This window comes from Gorilla gorilla, chromosome 3 (assembly GCF_029281585.2).
Source record: "Gorilla gorilla gorilla isolate KB3781 chromosome 3, NHGRI_mGorGor1-v2.1_pri, whole genome shotgun sequence".
NCBI lineage: Eukaryota > Metazoa > Chordata > Mammalia > Primates > Hominidae > Gorilla > Gorilla gorilla.
The window spans coordinates 182,265,547-182,282,239 of NC_073227.2; positions in this window are offsets into that span (position 1 = coordinate 182,265,547).

Sequence of the window (16,693 nt, forward strand, 5' to 3'; positions counted from 1 at the left end):
AAAAAGTTCTATTGCCCAAGAAGTTGCTGAAAAATTGCTTTCAAATATTTAACATTGCAGTTGACAAATCCAATGATAACAAGTTGGGACAAACAAGAAGAATTCAAAACATTTATAAGAATTATATGAGAAATAAGTTGTTCACAGTGACTTTGAAACCTCTTCATTTTCCTAGGGACCTAAAAAGTCTGTGTGACAGTGTGCCTGCTCAGAAAAGCCCAAAGAATGCAATAATACCTCACTACTATCTGATTTTGAGACTCAATGCAAACAGGAAATGAAGGCTAAAGCAGAGTGAAAAACTGCTCACAAGTGCACTGAACACATGACCAACACCAGAAAGAGAGGACCTTGGCAAAGTCTCGGAGACTTACCGATTCAAGGCATTTAGGGAAATCTCTGTCCAAACATTACTTAATTACTAAGCTAAATAAGCAGAGACTTTAGTAGCCATAAATGTCAAGGAATACAGATTTTATAGATTATTTTCAGGGATGTTTAACTAAACAAACAAACCACAGAAATCATAAGGAAATCACCTCCACCAATAAAACCTAGGAAAGAAAGGGGAGTCTGAAACCCAGGCTTACAATTCAATTCATATTATCTAAAAGACGCAGTTTTCAATACAAATGTTTTTAAGAAATGTTTTTTAAAAAGCATTAAATTATGTCCCATACCAATAAAACAAAGCAGTCAATAGAGGCTAACATAAGGAATAACAGGTATTGGACTCACTAGACAAAGATTTTAAATTAGCAACTTTAAATACATTTAAAGAACTAAAGATAATTATGTCTAAAAGACTAAAGTATGAGATTGACATCTCATCAAACACAAGATATCAATAAAAAGAGACAAATTCCAAAAAAGAACCCCCCAAAAATTCTGGATTTAGGAACTATATTAATTGAAGTTTAAAGTAATCATAAGAATGACTCAACAGCAGATTTAAATTTACTTAAAAAAAAGAATTAGAGCAATGAAAAAATAAGTCAATAGAGTTTATCCAGTCTGTGAAGCAAAGAGAAACAAGAATGAAAAAAGTGGGCAGAGCCTCAGAGGTCTAAGGGACACCACAACACATACCAACATACAAAATAATTGTGACATAAGAAGAGCAGAGAGAGACAGAAGAGTAAGAAATAATCAGAAAGCTCCATATATGATGAAAACATGATTTATACATTCAAGCAATTCAAAGATTCCAAGTAATATAAATTCAATTATATGCATCACAGGATCCTTGGGGTGTCACTTTTCTGGCCAGAAACCTCTGTGGCCAGTAGCACCTTTGCTCAAGTTTTTGCTCAGGCCCTCTAGGCTCATTCTGCAGATTCAGCCTGGCAGGCTTTGCTTGGCCCACACTACCCACCTGGATCCCACACCTGCCAAAGGCGATCCAGGCAAGGAATGGCGAGGGGTGTCTGAGTGAGTGAGCATGGGGTCCAGCCACTGCGCACAGCCAGGCATGCTGGCTGCAGTGGGGCAGGAAGCTCCAGGCACCAGCACAGGCGCCAGCTCCTTGTGAGGCTACAGCTGGACCAGGAGTACTGCAATCAGCTTCCATGGCTAGCACTGGAGAACAAATGGCACCCAGAAGCCAGGAGCCACAGAGCCCCAAAGAGGGTGTCACAGCCCTGGGTTGGAGAGCTCCTAGGTCTGGGATCCCCAAGACGTTGCAGCTCTTCTCTCCTTCTCTCTTCTCTCCTTCTCATTGCCTGCGAAATGGTGAGCAAGGTGTTTCAGCCCTGTTTGTATTACATCTCTTTCAGCCCTGCCATTCAGTGGGTCCCAAGTTCTTGTCCTGCCTCCACAAAGAATGAGGTATACAGACAAGTAAGGGCTGAGCAAGGTGAAAAGGTGCTTTATTGAGACACAGAACAGCTCAGAGGACACTGACAGTGAGAAGCTCCTCTCCGTAGGCAGGTCGTCCATTTGACTGCTCAAGTCTGGCTGAGTCCAGGGTTTTTATGAGCTTCGGAGTGGAGGAAGTGTGCGCTGATTGGTCCATGGGCAGTCATGGGCGGGCCCAGAAAAAGCACGATAAGTTCTAACTCAGGTCCATGAACTGACAGCTCAGCCCCCAGGCTTCAGGCCACCCCTGCCTTGAAGGTGGGGCTTCACCAGAGACCTGCCCCTTTCCAGCCAGGAGCCTGTTTCCTGCTGCCATTAGCCTGTCATCTACAGTGCCATAGTGCCCATGCTATTCCTGCTGATGGATGCCTGCAGGCCCACGCTGAGCTGCCATTAGCTCTCCCTCAGCCTCCCCATGCTCGTTGGTGCTGAAAGTCCGGAAGAAGCTGAGGCAGCAGGGGGCTGGTGTGTCAGCACTGCCCCAAGCACATGCAAACCTGGCCAGGTCATGAAAATGCTCATGCTTAGCCACAACTTTGCTCTAAAATTGGATCAGGTGCTGGGGGTGGGGAGAGGCCAGGCAGCAGGAGCAGACACTTCTGAGCCTGTTGGGGAAATGGGGCTTCTCAGGCCTCTGAGACTGCAGAGATGCCTGGGTTCCCAGCTGTCACTGGGCAGCTGCAGCTCCACGTGGGAGGGTGGGACTGCTGCCCCTCCAACTTGGAAGTGAGCAGGGCTTCCACCTGTTCCCAGTTCCTGTGGGCTCATGGAACTCACAGCCCCCACTGCACCTCCCTTACTGCAGCTGGCATCACGGCAGCAGCCACCCCAGACAGGAAACTGCTGTCATCATATTTACACATTGACAGATTTTAGTCAAACTTTCAAAAGCCAAAAACAGAGACCTTTGAAAGCATCATGAGACAGGAACTCATGACATACAAAGGATTCACAATAACACTAACAGCAGCATTCTCACAAGAACTGGACACCAGAAAGCCGTTGTTTTTGAATGACATATTCAAATTGTTGAAAAACAAAAAGACCATCATCAGGTTGGGGGCAGAAGCTCATGCCTATAATCTCAGCACTATGGGAGGCCATGACAGGAGGATTTCTTGAAGCATAGGGATTTCAGACCAGCCTGGACAACATAGCAATACCTCATCTCTACCAAAAAAATAAAAAATGAAAAATAACCAGGCATGGTGGCACATGCTTGTAGTCACAGCCAATTGAGAATCAGAGGTGGGAATTTTGCTTGAGCCTAGGTGTTCAAGGCTGCCCAGAGTTATTATGGTGCCACTGCACTCTATCTTGGGTGAAACAGTGAGAAAGGAGAGGAGAGGAGAGGAGAGGAGAGGAGAGGAGAGGAGAGGAGAGGAGAGGAGAGGAGAGGAGACGAGAGGAGAGGAGACGAGAGGAGACGAGAGGAGACGAGAGGAGAGGAGGGGAAGATCATCACCTAAAATAATTACACCCAGCAAAAAAAAAAAATACCTCAAAAAATACAGTTTTATGTAGATATAAATATTGTAATCCCAGAGCAATCAAGAAGAAAATATCTCACAATATATATTAAAAGGAAAAACAAGGAAAATAAAATGGAGAACTAAAAAGTGTTTATTTTACGTAAAAGACGGCAGAAATAGAAATAGGAGAAAATTTAAAATAAACGTGAGATATATATATATATACACATATGTAAACATTTATAAAATAATACAACAAATCTTAATTTATCAGTAATTTCATTAAATGTAGATTTGTTGAACGTTCCAATCAAAAGATATGTATTGAAAGAAAGAGAAAAAATATCCATTATATGTTATGTATCCTCATACACATTTTATATAAAAAGGCACAAGTAAGTTAAAAGTTAAAGGGTAGAAATTAATATATAATTCAAATGGTAACCAAAAGACACCTAGAATGGCTTATTAATAACAAAAAATACAATTTGAGAAAAAAATGTTATTAGAGAGAAGGAAAGACATTTTAAGTGATAAAGTGGTCAAAATATTAGGGAGAGACAACAATTACAAACCTATAGCATCTAATAAAGCTTTAAAATGCATGAAGCAATAACTGAGAGAACTGAAGGAAAACATAGATAGCTTAACGGTAATAGCTGGAGACTCAAATATCCACCTTTTAATAAGGGGTAGAACAAATAGGCAGAAGACAGAAAAGATAATAAAAGACTGGAATAAAGCCGTAAACAATATATGCCTAATAGATATTATATCCATACACCAACAGTTAACAATCCAAAAAAAAAAAAAAATCATTCCACTCACGATAGTGATGCAGCTTCCATGACTGCAGGAACACCAGAGTCCTTAGTTTTGTGCCATTAGGAGTAATGACACAGACACATGTGGAGTGGTCCTAAGAAGTAAAAGGTTTAATAGGCAAGAAAGAAGAAAGACAGAAGAAAACAGAGACAGAGGGACAGGGGCTCAGAACAAAGAGGAACCCTGTGTGCAGCGGAAAGGCAGTCCATTATATCCGGAAGCTGGAGGAGGCAGTGTCTGGTTTGCATAGGGCTCAGGGGATTGGTTTGACCGGATGTGTCGTTCAAGTAGCCGAAAAAACCTTGACCTCCCACCTTAGCCTTTAATATGCAAATACAGGTCAACATGATGTTTTGAACACATGGCGTTACGTGGGGGCAGCCATGACACTTGGTACACCAGGTGACAAGGAGAAGATGGTGGGAATCACCATGTTGGGTAGACCCAGTTTCTATTTTCCGGCATTTGCGTATCAAAGTTTGCCGGTCTAGCTCTTTAAGCCAACTTTTTTTTTTAGTTTCCACCGAGAACGTTTACCCCATCTAGCTGCCTAAAATAATTTCTTAATAACTCCTGTATTATTCCCCCCTCAAAGAGAAGTAGGTCTAATTATTGTTGGGGGGTGTTGGATGACGATTCTTTCTGGCTACTTCCTGCTGAAAAGGGGTGTTGTGTAGGAGTTCAGCAGTTTGGCCTTCTGAGGTTTATCTAAGGGTTCTCAGAGTAATGCTGTGTCCATGTGTGGCTCTGCTCACAGCACCGTTTGGAGTTTGATTACTTCTAGGTGAAAAGTGATAAATTCGACAAGAAGGTTTAAAATACAGGGTTTGAATATGTGCATTAAGATTACCACCATTAATGGGGGTCCTTTAGACTATAACTGACAGTTATAGTCTAACTGTTAGTTACACTTGTTGACACCTGTTAGTTATACCAGTGGATTGCAATACTGGTTTGCCTCCACTAGATGCTGCTGTACATTACCAGAAACGTTAATATGAAAGTAACATTTTTCTTGAGAAACGCATACATTTCCCCTTGGCTTGCCACTAGAGAATAACCTTAGGCTTAGGCCATTTTTATAACTTGTAATATGATTGGGAGAGATACGTTATTGGGTGGCTAAAATAACTTTAGCATTAATTTTGACAATTCCTTTTCTTTAATTATTGAATTGTTTTATGACTTGTATAGATTCTGTTACAACATACTTAAACGTTTTTACTTGTTTTAAATACTCATTCTTTAAACAACCAGTCATTTCTTTTTAGGTCAAGTATTTACCATACAAAATTTTTCCTTACATAAAATTTCTTTCTTTACAACATTTTTTTCATAGCTTAGAGTGCATTATACTGCCAAACTTCAGTAAAAAAATCTTATTAAACTTAATGATGGCAAAACTTTTATGCTTATTTCTTATCAGTAACTATTACTTCTGCTATAAGCAAAACAATCTCGATTAAATTTTTTCTGCAATTATTAATCCTGTTATAAGGATGATAATCAGGCAAAATATTACAGCAATTAGAATTTTATAACGAGAATTTCACATTGTAGGTGCCACAGTGTATAGTTCTATTGCAAATAATAGCGTGACTATAATCATTCCCACAAGAGTGGCGTAGTAAATAATTTTTCTCTAAAACTTTACTTGCCAAGATATAACATTTTCCTTTGGGGATTTAAAAAGTTACAAATGTGATCCTATGTATATTTGAAAATCTCCTATAAATATGTGTTAAAAAGAAGTTGTAATATTTGGTGGTGAATTTGAGAGGAAAGGGTAGAAACAATAAAAAGTATTTGGTGAGGTAGGGGTGGGACTGAGTAAGATGGGTAGCCCTTACTCAGTTACTTATTTTTTATGATTTTCAGCTTAAGATCTTCTATTTTTTTACACTGATATTCAAGACGTTCCTCTGGGCTGTCAGAGGTTGCTCCCAAGCTCTTCAGGCTTGACTTGAGGGTGATGTATCCAGGAGTCGATTCCTGTAACTTTTACTGAGGGGATTGAAAGAAAAACAGTGTAAGGCTCTTCCCAGGTTGGGTTAGGGGAGGAGACAGAGATGAGAGTTTATACTAATACCAAATTTCCTGGATTAAATACAGGTGGTTTCTGTTGGAAGTGAGCTAGAAAGATTACATGCTTAACCAATTTAGAGGCTTCCTGCCTGAAAACAATCTCTGAGCACACTGAAGTTTTATCCTTTCCCAAGTGAAAAGCTAGGTGAAGGATTTTAAGGACTTTCCATTGGCTGGAGGCTGGCAAATAGTGTTTGTCATCCTGACTGTAGCCATCCTAAGGGCTTAAAAGAATGCCTTTGACAAGTGGCCTATTTTATTTTTGTAAGGGATACTGAGGTTTAATTTTTCTTACGGAGCCTTCCTAGATTAGAAGGGGCTTGAACTGTACTAACGCTTTGAGGCTTTTTGCCTCTGACTTCTCTGCCTGATTAGCTAATCTATTTCCTTCAGCTACCTTATTTGTTTCATTTTGATGTTCCTTACAACACATCCCTGCTATTTCTCATGGAAGAAAAACTGAGGATAATAAACAGTTAATTTCCTGGTGATATTTTATAGGAATTTATGGGTGATAAGAAAATGCCTTTCCCTTTAAATGGCAGCATGAGCACAGAAAATTAGGAGAGCATACTTGGAGTTAGTGTAACTGTTAGCTACCTTTCCCTTGCTTAATTTAAGTGCTTTTTTAAAGAGCAATTAGCCCAGCTAATTGAGTACTTCTGGCTGGGGAGAGATGTTATTTAGAGCGACTACTGCTTATCCCACCTTATGAATGCTTGCTTTACTAACTGTTTGTTAGCTAAGAGCTCCCCCTAGAGGACAGTGATCCTGCCACCTTATGTGGAGTGTAAACAGTTAAATTATGTCCTAGGGCTAATTTGGAGGCTTTTCTGACTAGTAGTGCTATCGTGACTATGGCCTGGAAACATGTGTAAATAATTGCAACTAACGTTGAGAAAAATATTGGATTAGAGTTTTTCCTGAGATGACCCTTACAGTCATGCTATGGGAAGAGGGGAGGCCTGGATTAGAGAGGAGAAAAGAGAGAGACCAGCTTTAGTGTTTAGAAGGAGGTTTACTTTCCTTCCTTTAATTTCCAGAATCACCTGGGGCTTCTGTGCTATAATGGCAGTTTGAGCCACTGGAACTGGGGCTTGAGCCCTGGGACCCATCAGTCCTGCTGAACCACCTGAGAGACTGGTTCTGAACCCAATGACCTCTATCTCTGGGGGCAGTTCAGTTTCCAGAGGTCTCCACCACAGGCTGGGCAGGTTTGAGGTTGTCTTGCTGCCTGGGCATTCCTTTTTAAAATGCCCTGGTCTGCCACACTGATAGCAACTAGCAAATGCACCTTGGGGATCCTGGACTTTGCAAGCCTGCAAAGCTGCTACCAGAGGCTTTGTTCCTATCCTGAATGCTCTGCCTTTCCTTTGGGCCTCCTCCTGGTCCCTATTATAAAGACCAAAGTGGCCACCTTCAGGAGGTCCCTTAAGGTGCTATCTGGTCCTGTAGCTTGCTTCTGTAGCTTCCTTCTAATATTGGGAGCTGCCTGTGTAATAAACTTGTCCTTCAGGATGAGCTGCTCCTTGACTGAATCAGGGGATAAGGACATGTGCTCCATTAGTGCCTTTCTTAGCCTTTCCATAAAGGCTACAGGATTCTTATTTGGCTCTTGGCCTATTATACACAGTTTAGAATAATTGGGAGGTTTGGCCTTCCACAGGCCCTTTAAAATGGATAATAAAAAGTGCTTCATTTTCCGTTTATTTTCTGGGCTATTGGGGTTTCAATCAGGGTTGTTTACCAGAACTGCTTCCCTCCCTATTGGGAATGGTGTTTCTGCTTTTTTCTGCCTTTTTTTTTTTTGCTTTTCCTATCTGCTTTTTTCTCTTTTAGTGTATTATAGGAGATATATTGCATATCTCCAAAATTCTTTGCTGCTTGCAGAGCTGCCTGCTTTTTAGCTGCCATTAGGGTCTGGTTTAGAAGCAACATAACATCCCTTTATGTGAGGTTAAACACCTGAGATCAATTTTGGAAAACTTCTGTATACCTATTATGGTCTTTAGGAAATTGGCCTAAGTTTCCTTTTATTTGCCTAAGGTTCTGTAATGAGAATGGAACTTGAGGGGGCCCCAAATAAGAGGGATTCTTAGATGATTCCCCGGGAAGTTGCTTTTTTAATTATGGGGAACCATTCCCTCTGGGCCTACCCAATACGATTGCTAAAATAGCTGGATTGATCTTACAACACCTGCAAAGGTTTAGTAAAAATGCCATGCCCTTCTGCAAAAGCAAATTAGTCACTTTCCTCTTCAACGTCCTGAGGTTAAGGAAGTTCCAGTGTTTTAGACTGCACTTCAGAGGGTTGCAAGCTGAAGATAATCTGTTACTCATCTAGAAAAAGAAGTGAGAATAAAAGTGTCCTCTTAGTCTCCTTTCTTTCCGTGTAACCCAGAGCAGAGAAGAAGACAGGGAGCATTCTCTGACTGCTTCCCCCGCCCTGGTTTCTGGATCCCGACACCATGTTAAATGTGCTGTCCATGGTTGAAGGTGTGGTCCTGCAAGCCACGGAACTGGATGAACTAGGTGATGGGGCTAACCACGCTTACCCACACAACCTTAGCTTATCTGCCTTGTGTGATTCCCCTTTGACTTCCTAAACCTGTGGATTTGCCTGGCTCCCCAAAAAATGGATCTCCAGAGAGACCGTGTCGCCTTTGGGCAAGACTCCTTTAACAGAGACAATGTGCTAGATTGCCTGCTGTTATGGCCCATGCTAAAGCATTTATCCTTAAAACAAATGCTGTTGGATAACTTCCGAACTTAAAATCCCCTTAATAATTAAGTACTGTTTTAACTGGAGACAGATTTAAGTGCATTAAAAGAACGTAGGAACCGAATGGCCATTTTCCTGCTGATGGGACAATATTGAGACTAAATTCTGGCTATGTAAGACATCTAACTTCTAAAATCTGTTGAAAGTAAAGCCTTCCCATTCACAGAAGTAGCATAGATCCTACTTTCCAGTAGAATAGCTCAGAAAGGAAAAGTTGGAAAGCTGCAGTGTACCTCAGAGAGCCAGCACTGCGTCTCATGAAGTGGATTTCTATTTCCACTAGGTGGGGCAGTTGGATGAGAAATACCACGTGCTCGCCAGAGAATCAGTAGTGAATAACCTTACCTTGGGGGGAATGGGGAGAACTCTGTTCCTAGAAGATTGCAATGGCATTTTCCTGAGTTTGTTTCCCAGGCACTACACCACTTCCTGATCTTGCCTAACAGGATTACTTCCCTAGGCTGTAAGCATTCCCGCACATTCTATACACAGAGAGAGAGTAAGAGGCCGCAGATAGAGAGAGAAAGAAAGTTTGGTGACAGGGTAGCTGGATGAGAGTCTTTAGATTAAAGGGCGTATTCAAAGTTGAGGTTTGCTCCATACCTAGCCTTTCAGTGAATGATTTCCCAGTCAACACACCAAAATGATACAGCTCCGATGACTGGAGAACACCAGGGTCCTTGGTCTTGCGCCCATAGGATTAACTACACAGACATATGTGGAGTGGTTTCAAGGAGCAAAAAATTTAATAGGCAAGAAAGAAGAAAGATAGAAGTAAACAGCTCCCCGGTACAAAGGGAGAGGGCTCAGAACAAAGAGGAACACTGTGTGCAGCGGAAAGGCAGTCCATTATATTGGGAGGCTGGAGGAGATGGCGTCTGGTTTGCACGGGGGATTGGTTTGACCAGGTGTGTCATTCACATAGCCCACAAAAAACCTGGCCCTCCCACCTTAGCCCTTTAATATGCAAATGTGGGTCACCATGATGTTTTGAACACATGGTATTATGTGGGGGCAGCCATGACACTTGGCACACCGGGTGACAAGGAGAAAACAGAGAGAATCACCATGTTGGGTAGACCCAGTTTCTATTTTCCGGCTTTTGCATATCAAAGCTTGCTGGTCTGGCTCTTTAAGCCACCTTTCTGTTAGTTTCCACCGAGAACTTTTACCCTGTTCTAGCTTCCTAAAATTATTTCTTAATAACTTCTGTATTATTAGCATCAAAAGCACTACACTTCTTTGAAATATGCTTATCAAAGGAAGTGAAAATTTTGCACAATGAAAACTACCAAATATTAATTATATTTTTTAAATTTATAATTTTAATGTGGTTCTAAAAATATCAAAATAATGAAAAGATATTATATTTTCATGAATCAGAAAACTGTCATATTATTATGGCAAATGCCCCAAATTGATCTAAGATTCAATGAAATCCTCATTCAATAATAATAATAAAAATCCAGATGCAGTTATCTTCTGGAAGATTTTACACCTATTCCTTACCCTGTCCAATAAGTCAATTTCAGATCTACCACTTTTTAATATTAAAATATTGTCATATCTCTATAAATGTCTTGTAACATTATTTCAGTGTTCAAATTTGGACTCCAGGAACAGAACAGAAGTTCAGTTTCCTATTTCGTTACCTTGATTTTACACAGTAGCCTTCTTTCTACAGCAAAGAAGGTAAGGTATTCAGAACATCACAGAACCATTCATCTACATAGTAAATGTATTTGTCTCTAATGAAAACAATGTATTATAAAATCACTGAAAACTTTCTAGTTTTAAATGTTTCTCAAAAAATAATGATCTATGTTGATAGCTACAGATTCCTTCAAATCAGTTGGTGTCAAAGACAGATTTCTATAGGTATGACAGATTTATAAACCACATCTATCATTATTAAAAAATCTTAACAAGTAAGAAATAAATGCTAGGATATTTTATTTCCCTTTAACAAGGAAGAAGTTAATATTACCTTCTTCCAAATGATAAAATTTGGTCATTTGTATATAATATACTTACATCTAAAGATGTCAGTTATGAGTCTATTCCTTTTTTTTCTTTCTTATTCAGTAATAGGAAAAGACATTTAGTAATAATAACACCTGGATCTTCTATTGATTCAGAAGTTGAAAGGAAAATTAAGTCTGTTTCCTTAATTAGACTAATAGCTTCTAACAGAAGTAAGCTATGTAGAGTTGCTAGAAGGAGAGCCTAGAAGCAATTTGCATCAGTGTCGAATGCAAACCATGCCTAGAGGTTTTGTATCCTAAGAACTCAAGCTAAGGTAGGAAGAGCTAGTATAATTAAACCAGGGTGAAACTATAAAACCCACCCTGTAGCACCAAAGAACATTGAAATGTCACACCTGAGAGTAGTAGCTTTCCAAAAAATGATTTTAAGTGAATTTTAACAATCACAGTATCAATACTTTCTTTTATTAATACATAGAACAGTAAGCACATTAAAAATAATAGTGTATATTAAATTATAGATGTAAGAGTATCGGTTAAGCCCAGAGACATCCTTTGATGTACATGTGGATATTAAAAAGTGTTGCAATATCTCCCCTTTGTTTAAGCCACATTGATTGGGAACCACTGAATACAACAAAATGTTGGATTTTATTACTTTGTTCAACTAAACTCAATGAATGAACAGTCATCATCTCTTAAATTAATAATGTGTCAAAAATCAAGGATAAAATTATTCCCATATATGATCAATAAAATAAGTAGTTAAATAAATATATTCAAATAATTAAATGGTTAATTAATATATAAAAATTTCAGATTACTTTATGTTTAAATTATAATTTATTATCACATGTCTTCCCTTTGCTTTGTGAATGGCTTTAATGTCTAAAGCAAAAATTTATTCTTTCTGCAGTCAGTAGTATGAATGTGCAAAAGAAAAAATAGTGAATGAGGAGAGGAGGAGGGAGAGAGAGATAAGAGAGAGAGAGAGAGATTTCTCACCTGGAACAGAGATTGATATATGCTCGAGAGACTAAATGTGTCCATTTGGAAGACAGAAAAAGTCGTATAAAATGAATATAGTTAAATGTTTCACATCTTTGGTGGGATGAGAACTAAAAGGGAGATTATGTTGACTAAAAGGAAATGAAATAAACGTCAGACATTTTGCACAACTGACTTTGCGATACAAGATTCAAACCTCCCACAATCAGAAGAAAGTTTATAAATAATGCTAGAGGTAAGTTACATGGTTAATACTAATGAACTTATTAGTGATTTGGAAGATTTTGGTGTTATGAATGATGTTAAGGGTCCTTTAAAACCAAAAATACCATCTTAAAATAGCATTTTAATAAAATCATTTAATTCTACTAAGTTATTTATTTAAAAAATTTGTTATTTGAATGTCAATGCCATTAAGAAAATATTTTATTTTGGTTAACAATGCCTACGCTTTCATTCTCAACATAAAAGTTAACAGTGACCCATGAAACATATCAGATTAGTTAAGGCTTTTGTTCAGAACTCTCCAAAGGCTTTTCCTCTCATCCCAAATAACTTCAAAGTTCTTACAAGCACCTAAAAAATTCTACATGACCTGACCCTTAATTCACTTATATCTGACATCATCTTCTACTCCTCTTTGCCTTGCTTGGTGGTCTCCCGCTCCACTGGCCTCCTTAAAAATGAAGCCACATTCCCTCTTTACGGTCTTTCTCCTTTTTGTTTTATGTAATTAATTATCTCCCACTCCCCACATAGAAATCCAAATGCCAATTCCTGTCAACTTTCTCAGGGTTATTCAGTATCTGTTTTTCAATATGGTCTTCTTTGTCCACTTGTTAAAAATGGCAACCCCACTTCACTTCTCTCCTTTTATTCTTCTCCATAGCACATAAACATATGATACTCATTTATTTTCTTATGCTGTATTTTCCCCCAGCAGAATGTAAGCTCCTTTTAACCAGGAGTAATTGTCCATGTGGATCACTGCTATATTCCCAATGCGTGGAACAGTGCCTATGTGTGAATGGGTAGAGGATCTCCCATACATACAACCTATACACCTATAGTTTTTTGTTGTTGTTGTTGTTGTTGACGTTGTTTTATTCAGCATATTCTAACAATAACGAAAACATGTAAAATAGATGGCAATATCTACAGTTCTTAGCTGCCAAATATACAAGTCTAAATTTGAAAAACTAGGCAAATGTCAGCAAAAGTGTAAGAAAGCATCCAATTCTCTCTCTCTCAACTATTTGGCTTTCTTGAGATATTTGTTAACTCCAACATTAGTTTAAAGTTATTTTTGGCAGCAGAACTTTATTATGTTTTTTCAAATAGAATTATAAGCATCATCATAGTAGATAATTCAGAACAGACAAAGCTGATGAAGTGGGTGAGCAGGATAGAGGTCATTAGAGCCCTGTTAGTCTCTGAGGCTTTGCCACGTTATATCAGGACTCCAAATATTACATGTTAAAAACCACTGGTGTTTTATATATTTATTGTTAAACTGATAATATTTACCTACGTCTTTCATTTTTTTGGTAATTTTTCCATCAGATTCCTTTTATCTGATATGTTTTCTTCCTTTCTTTCTGGTGGTTTATAATCAGTTTTGCTGATTCTGCTCAAATTCACTGTCTAAAATAGTAATAAGGCCAGGTTCTTAGTTTGTTGTTTTTGTTTTAGGTCAAGAACTGTCCTTCAAATTTTAGAGTCTGGATAATCCCATGGACTACTTCAGAATAATATTCTTAGATTCATAAAATAAAATGCATGAGGCTGAAATAAGGGCATTATTAAAATGTATATTTAAAAAATTTCTTTTATATATAAGGTATATGCTTCATTTGTAATACATTAAGTAATACAATCTAGTTTCTGCTTCATTTTGAAGTAGCGATATCTTTGACAACTTTATTATGATATTAATATCTGATTTTCCAGTTGATAAAGTCACAGGCACTGCCAATAATGCTGTTTGTTGCCCATATTCGTAACCGAAGAAAGTCAGTGAAAATACAGTGTATATTTTTCTCATTCATGTGCATGGATCATGGCAATATTTCCCGTATCAATAATTCTTGGGATGGGGGAAATTAATGATTCAAAGCTACTTTACTAGAAATGAGAAAATAATTTTGCCATTGATTTTATTCTAGCTAATTGAACTTTTATCATTATATAAAGATTTTCTACATTGAGAAAAATGCTTTTTGGTTTTAGTTTATATTGCCAAATATTCACATAGATACCCCACTTTTATGTAGCTGGCTTTTCATGGTTTCTTTTTTTTTATCACTTCAATTTTACACATTTTCATGGTCTTGTGTTTAAGATATGCATGTTACAATGGCATCTAGTTAACTGGAGTTTTTATATATATATATATTTCTATTGGAAGTATGTCTTAGAATATTATTTGATATCTATTGGATTATTTGCTATTTTCCACATGCTCTATTCTCTCTTTCTCTCACCCACAATTCCTCCCTTCCTTTCTCCCTCTAGTCTTATTGTGAATTGAGTGTGTGCTTTTTAAAATCTTTTGTTCTAACTATGATACAGGAACAATATACTATTTCCATAATTTTGATTATTACCCAATAATTTAGAACTGAATAGTCTCTAAGGCATAACAATAACTTAATGCCCTTCAGAATAGTAAAAGTTTCTGTATCCATCAGCCAACCTGAATGCTACCACACTCAGTATTTTGATTTAGTCTTTAATACCATAATTTAAACATTGTAATTGTTATTACTAGTATTCTGCTTGTTTGTTTAAATTTACCTACATGTTAACCAATTTCTCTGTTTACCCTTCCTTCCAGTATATTAGCCTCCTTTATAGTATGTTTTATTACTAAGAAAACTTCCCGTTAACATAGATCTATTACTGGTAATTGCTTATAGTTTTATTTTCCCCCTTTTATGTGTATTTTTCTCATGTAATTGAAAGATAGCTTGCTCTATAGAAAATTCTAGTATTCTCATTTCCCTTTGACTAAAAATTATCTTTTGTCTTCCTTTGTCACACTTCACAAATCTTCATCCAGGAATCTGTAATCTGTTATCCCATTGTAGATTACCTGTCTTTTTTCTAAGCGCTTTCATAATTCTATATTTGTTTTTGGCATTTCACAGTTTTACTAGATGCAAATTTATTTTCATTCATCCTACTTGGTACAAATTGTGATTTCCGCATTAGTTATTAATGCTTTTCATTGAGTCTGGAAATTCCTCAATCATTAATTCTTTACCTTGTCATCTTCCTGTTTTCTCCTTCTGGAACTCAGAGTAGACAATGTGAGGCTTTCTAAATACTCCTTACCATTTTTTCATATTTTCAGTTTTCTGGTGTTCCTGGAGTACCTTCTATATAACTTCTTCACATTTTCTTTTCATTTCCCTAAACCTCTCCTCAGCTCTCTGAAATCTGTTCTTTAACTCATTCATTTTCCAAATTTTAAAATAGTATCTGGCTTTTTGCCAAATCTTTCTTGTGCCTTCTATTCTTTCTCACTGTTTGTTTTTAATAATTTCATTTTATAATAATATGTCTTCTTTTACATTATTCTTTAAAAACATTCATTCTAAATGCTAATTTTATGCTCTCTGATAATTCTGATATCTGAAATCTTTGAAGGACTAATTATACTATTTGTGTTCTACTAATTCTCACTAATGATCCATCCTTCACTCTTTGATACCTTTTGGTTATGAACTCTTAATAGGCTGATCTTATAAGTGGAAATTCAGGGTCTAAATTTCAGATTCTGTCCTCTAAATGGATTTTGCATTTGTTTCTTTTAGAAGTCAAAAGTAACTACTAAGCCAGGACCACATTATCTCCTTTGCATCTGCCTTGGCTTAATCTGAGGATTTCAGATACTGCTCGTCTGCCTTATCCACTAGCCAAATACTGCATTTCATTGCTGAAATACTGACATACACACTTGTTTTTTCAGGGAAACCTATTTTTAGTACGTTTCCTCACTTCTCAGATGCCATCACTTCTCCGATTTCATTTTTCATCTCCACTCTTTCTCTCCTTCTTTGATATTTATTTGTTGTTACCAATGGAATACAATGAAAATTATGTTTTTGCAGTGTAAATGACTATTAAGAACATCTATTTTAAATGTTATTTCAAAACTATTTTTAAGGCAAAGCATAATAAACCTTAGATACTGACTTTTATATAAATGAGGGTAGAAGAAATAATTAACAAATGAAATTTGTTATTAACCCAGTATAAAATTCAGGAGTAGTGTTGAATGTTACAAAATGACACTGTGAGATCATTACTTCCTTGGTTACTCTCTCTCTAAAATTAAGCGATTGACTTTCCTCTGTAAGCTTTGGTTTTAGAACTCTGAAATGGGGAAACTAATAATACACAACTTATATTATTTTATATTTGTTCTCAGTTCTGTTCCACCTAGTAAATGCTCAATATGGGGCAGCCATTATTTGTCACTATTATCATTACTTGTTAGATAATGCAGAGATAAGAAAAGGAAAGAACAGGGAGAATACCAGAACAGCAAGAAAGTTGATCAGGAACAAAAATTCAGTTGTATGTGGTGTAAGATAAAAAGAGAGCAGGAAACTGAGAGAAACAGAGAGATAAAAGGAAACATAAACAAGCATAAAGGCTCTTGAAATAAGATA